Source organism: Erinaceus europaeus, unplaced genomic scaffold (assembly GCF_950295315.1).
Source record: "Erinaceus europaeus unplaced genomic scaffold, mEriEur2.1 scaffold_536, whole genome shotgun sequence".
Classification (NCBI taxonomy): domain Eukaryota; kingdom Metazoa; phylum Chordata; class Mammalia; order Eulipotyphla; family Erinaceidae; genus Erinaceus; species Erinaceus europaeus.
Genome location: NW_026647824.1, coordinates 76,774 through 82,819, shown reverse-complemented (window position 1 = coordinate 82,819; position 6,046 = coordinate 76,774).

Here is a 6,046-nt window from a genome sequence, read left to right as displayed (position 1 = left end):
CAACAGAGACTTTACATTCGGCCCAATAGAGGGAAAGCACAATGTGTGTGCCAGGGTGGTAGAGTTTCACTTATCTTGACCTGGGCAGCTGCAGCTGGAGATGGACATATGCCTGTTACCTGCAGCAGGATCACTTTCTTCTTAGTTCCTCTCTGTACTATGCCATATCCATGAGAGTAAATAATCCAAAATGGCAAAGAATGGAAAATTTCAACTCCAGGAAGACTGAGTCTACAATGCATGCACTGACTTCCAGTAAGGGCCCAGTGAGGAAGGCACATAGAGACAGAGAGACAGGATGACAGAGACAGAAATGGACTGAAATTATGGCCCGCTTTTGATCAGTGCCAGAGCACTGAAGACAAACCCTCCATGCCCATGCATACTTCTTACAAGTGGCATTGTTATTTTATGTTTGTGAGGAAAGGTTACACTTATAATATCTAGGTCTTAGCCCACTCTGAGAAGCAACACTTGGCCTGCAGCCCACTCTCCAATACTGCCCTTGTCTCTCCAAATTGGAAGTAGTCTTAGTGATGCTCCAGCCACGATGAAGGCTGGCATATTGCATATCCCTGGTCCAGCTTCAGCCTGTCCTGTGTGCAGGGATTTGCACTATGTCTAATTCTTCTTTGAGTTACAGTTTTGGGATAGGACTTGGTGGACAAAAAGAGTAAGAGTGAAGTAGATGATTTGGCAGCTGTCTTGTAGGTTAAATAGGGAACATTCTTTAGAGCCATGCAATAATAATCCATTGTGCATTGGATGTCACTGTCAAAAACAGGGCAGTTGTAGTTGTAGTTGTGTGTAGTATCTGCAGGAGGAAATGTATTGTGTATCCAAAGTTCCCTTCAATTATAAGAGAAAATCTATCTGGCAGAAGAAATGACCCCCCATGTGATATTGGACTAAATATATAAATGAATATGCAAATATATGGGGATGATCTAGGAAGATTTGAAAAAATTAAAAAATAATAAAAAGGATATAAGTAAAATATTACTGAGTTCAGACAGAGTGAGTGAGAGCCTGTGAGAGTCAGACACAGAGAAGGAGAGAAAAGAAATAGAGGAGTTGGAAATAGACCAGAAGTCAAAAACCCCAGAGACTGTGTTCATTCATGACAGGTTCAAACCTGGATTGTAGATATTGTAAGGCAGCAGCTCTAATGCCCACAAACCCCAGACAAACCAAGCCTTCACCATATGTGTGTACTATTTGCAACAGGAAATGTATTGTGCATCAAAAGTTCCCTTCAATTATAAGAGAAAATATATCAAGCAGAAGAAATGACCCTCATGTGATACCTGACTAAATAAATAAATATGAAAATAAATGGGGATGATTTAGGAGGACTTGAACAAATAAAAAAATAATGAAAACAAAAACCACAAGAAGACCTGATTAAAGCAGAAACATAGAAACCATCTGCTGAGAAACAGAGGGCTGCTTCAAAAATTCCCTAACACTGCAGGGTCCAAAGAAATTAAGATTTCTGGAAATAGAAAACAAACACATACGTATTGAAGCTTACACTAGAAAAAGGAGGGAAGTTCTGGGCTTTGATAATTACAATAAGGATGCTGATAGAAACAGGTTTAGAAATGCTACTGGAAGTTTCTATTATTTATAATTGTATTGAATCCTGCTCCAACTATATGGAAAATTATTTCTGAAAAACTAGTTTTTTAAATGTGGTAATTCTGAATTAAGGTCAAATACATAGGTCGACAATTCAAAAAATGACAGATATATAAATATATATGTTTATATATATATGTATTTATCTCTTTATTATAAACACTGAGTGATACTGGCATGGAAATGAGAAGACAGCATATGGATTGTGTCAGAAAGACTTACAAACTGATGCTACAGTAGCCTAGGTGAAATCGCCAACACAACAAACCAGAGCTCAGCAGTGCTCTGGTAACTCTCTTTGTTTATCTAGGCCTGTCAGTAAAATAAGTATATTAGTAAAATATTAATGAGTGAAGACAGAGGGTATGAGAGCATGTGAGAGTTAGAGACAGAGAAGGCGAGAAGAGAAATACATGAGTTGGAAAGAGACCAGAATTCTACAACCTCCTACACTGTGTTCATTGATGAAAGTATCAAACCTGGCTTGTAGAGATTGTAAGGCAGCAGCTCTCATGCCCACAGAACCCAGAGATCCCCAGCCTTCACCATATGCTGTACTAACAAACCTGACATTAATGTGTGTGAGTGTGTCTGTCTGTCTATGTGTGTGTCTGTGTGTGCTATGAGCTTACCTATAGTAGTCTCAGAGCATGGGTAGGAAGGTAGGCAGCCTCACCTGCAACTTAGGAACAGAGAACCTAGCTTGTCAGGGAAGCCAGCTAGCCCAGATTCTGGCTAAGCAAGAATGCATATGCAAAGGGACTCTCATGTCTCGCTCTCCTGAGTTCCCCATTCAATCCCATGCCTCACTATCATCCAAACACTGCCAATGAGGGAAGCTGGCGCATCCCTTAGAATTCAGGGGCATGAGCCTGGCCAGTCATGTTTGGCTCCCTACTCAGCCTCCAGGCTCTCAGTCCACTGCTCAGGGCAGCAGATTACAAGCCCAGAAAGAACCCAGAGAGAGCTGTGTTTCAATATAGATGGGAACTGTGTTTGACCAAACAATAGTGGATGAACCCAGCCCCTTACACCTACCCTTTGGGTCCGGCTAAGGCAATTGCTCCTGTGGCCTCACAAGCCCTGATCATGGTGTACTGGTGTCCACTCATGACACTCAGAGAGATTCCAAGAAGTAGGCATGCATGAGTGTCCCATACAAAGTCGCTCTGCTTGCAGGAAGCACAAACTCCCTAGGCCCTTGCTATGGAGAGACAAAAGAAAGATGGATGCCTCCATTGGCTGAATTAGGAGCTTCCAGTGGAGATCACAGTCCCGCCCCTCACCTGAGGGCCTGGCTGATGCTAATAAAGGCTATTGGAAACAGATGTTACCACTTGGGCTCTGAGGACATACTCAGGAATCCTTCCAGTAGCTAGCACGCCGGCAGACCACCTGACCATGGGATAGGAGTGCTCCTAGTTGGGAAGGCCTTCTGGCCAGAGGGGCGAATATTCCCTAGATACAAGAAAGAACTTCAGGTTTCAAAAGCATTTGAAAACCCATGAGGCACTTGGAAAAGACATTTTACAGCCATCAAAACACGCTCTTTCTGAACACTGGAAGCTTCCGTTTTGCGTGGAAAATCTGGACACTGGTGTGGCCATCAGTACCACAGATCCTTTACATTTGGCCCAATAGAGGGAAAGCACAATGTGTGTGCCATGGGGATAGAGTTTCACTTCTCTTGACCTGGGCTCTCATGGAATAAGGACAAGGATGCTGTGCAGGAAGGTGAGGAGGGCTGCATTTAGGCTGAGTGTCAGCCTCAGGGCCCTAGAGAATGGGAGTCAAGCACAGAGGGCCTGGACAGCTGCAGCTGGTGATGGACACATGCCTGTTACCTGCAGTAGGATCGCTGACTCCACAGTTCCCCACTGTACTACGCCATATGCATGAGATTAAATAATCCAATGGGCATAGAAAGGAAAATTTCAACACCAGGAAGACCGAGTTAACGATGCATGCACTGACTTCCAGTAAGGGCCCAGTGAAGAACGCATGTAGAGACAGTCAGAGAGACAGAATGACAGTGACAGAAATGTACTGAAATTCTGGACCTGTGTTGATCAGTGCCAGAGCACTGAAGACAATTCCTCCATGCCGATGCATACTTCTTACAAGTGGCATTGCTATTTTATGTTTGTGAGGAAAGGTTACACTTAGAACATCTAGGTCTTACCCCACTCTGAGAAGCAACACTTGGCCTGCAGCCCACTCTCCAAAACTGCCCTCACCTCTCCAAATTGGAAGTAGTCTTAGTGAGGCTCCAGCCAAGAAGCAGGCTGGCGTATTGCATCTCCCTGGTCCAGCCTCAGCCTGTCCTGTGTGCAGGGAACTGCACTATGTTTATTTCTTCTTTGACTTACAGTTTTGGGATAGGAGTCGGTGGAGAAAAAGAACAAGAGGGATGTAGATGATTTGGCAGTGGTAGTTTGTGCTGAGCGAGATTTGTAGACTGATAAGATGTATAGGAATGGGTCTGTGAGATGTCTCTCATGACTGTGGCTCAGAAGGGCCAGGTGTATCTGAATACTTACAATAATTCAGAGCTGTGCATGTCTCTAGATAAAAATATTTTCAGACATATATATATATATATATATATATATATATACAGAGAGAGAGAGACTGATATATTCATTATCTATAGTGGATTCGCTATGACATTCAAACAATTTATTGCTAAAACCTGGAGAGAAACTGTGCATCAGGAAAAGAATTGTCCAAAGGAGTAAAATCTCAAAATCATTAGCTATATGCAGCTCCAACGGTACTGAGCGAAATAGGCTCAAGAAGGAACTCATCCAGGAGACTCTCCACATGGACAGGCACCCCAAGTTTCCTAGTCTGGCACCCACACAGGGCAGCTGACAGTTCCCAGTGCAAGCCTCAGGGCAAAAACCTCTCCCTCTTCAGTGTCTTTACATCTGAAAAGAAGAAAGGTTACCAAGGGCCAAGGAGAGCTACAATGGTGTCAATATTGAGCTGTAAATCAGAATGTGCCAAGTGTTTTGCACAAAATCACCTGTGCCACAGTGATTCTGTTGTTCTCTGTCTCTCACTCCCTCACACACACACAAACACACACTCTCACAGTCACACACATGCACATATCCACATATGCACAGGCACAAATGGAGTTATACACATGCGCACTGGACATCTTCTGCAAGGCAGGGCCCTGGGCTGAACACTGCTTGGCACTTCCTGGAAGCACTCCCAGGCTTTTAAGGCCAGCACTGAGCTCCCATAGTCGGGCTTCCTTCAAAAGGCCCGCCCACAGGGCACCAGCCATTTTCTGATAGGACAGAGGCCTAGGCCACGCCCAGAACCCCTGCCACCAATCTCATTGGCCAGTTTGCTTGGACACGCCCAGGAGGGTCTGCACTCCTAGTGATTGATTGTCCAGCGGCCTTGAGCACCAACACAACTGCCTTGGAGAACGCTCATTGGGCATCCTCTGGAAGGCCCGCCCACCAGCCACATCAGCTCAACTCTGATTGGCCTTTTGCCCCAGGGACACGCCCCCAGCCAGCCAGAGAATGTGAGAGTTAGAGAAGGTGAGAAGAGAAGTAGATGAGTTGGAAAGAGACCAGAATTAAAAAAACCTCCTACACTGTGTTCACTGATGACAGGTTCAAACCTGGCTTGTAGAGATTGTAAGGCAGCAGCTGTCATGCCCACAGACCCCAGACAGCTCCAGTCTTCACCATATACTGTACTACCAGACCTGACCGTAATGTGTGTGTGTGTGTGTGTGTGTGTGTGTGTGTGTGTGTGTGTGCTCAGAGCTCACCTGTAGTAGTCTCAGAGCATGGGTGTCAAGGTAGCTAGCCTCACCTGCAACTTATGTACAGAAAACCTAGCTGGTCAGAGCAAGCCAGCTAGCCCATTTTTTGGCTAATCAAGAATGCCAGAGAACTATGTAGAAGCCCAAGAACTCATTTTGAGCCCCTGGTCACCACTTACACAATTAGGGAAAAGCTGGGCTAGTGGCAAATCAGAGCTGCAGCTGTCTCTCTCTCTCTTTTCCTGCTTGGGCCCTGCTCTCTCAATTTATGACTGTTTCCTTCTCCTCAATAGGAAAGCTACAAATGACATACAGAAATACAGGGAAAGTGGGAAAAATTACCCCCATAGCCACTATTACATGTAACTGTTGACTGTAAAGCATTCATCCCCCAAGAAAGAACAGAATAAATATTTGTGAGGTTAAAAACATTGTAGGTTAAATAGGGAAAATTCTTTGAGCCATGCAATACTAATCCATTGTGCATTGCATGTCACTGTCAAAAACAGTGCAGTAGTAGTTCTAGTAGTGTCTAGTATCTGCAAAAGGAAATGTATTGTGTGTCCAAAGTTCCCTTCAATTATAAGAGAAAATCTATCAGGCAGAAGAAAT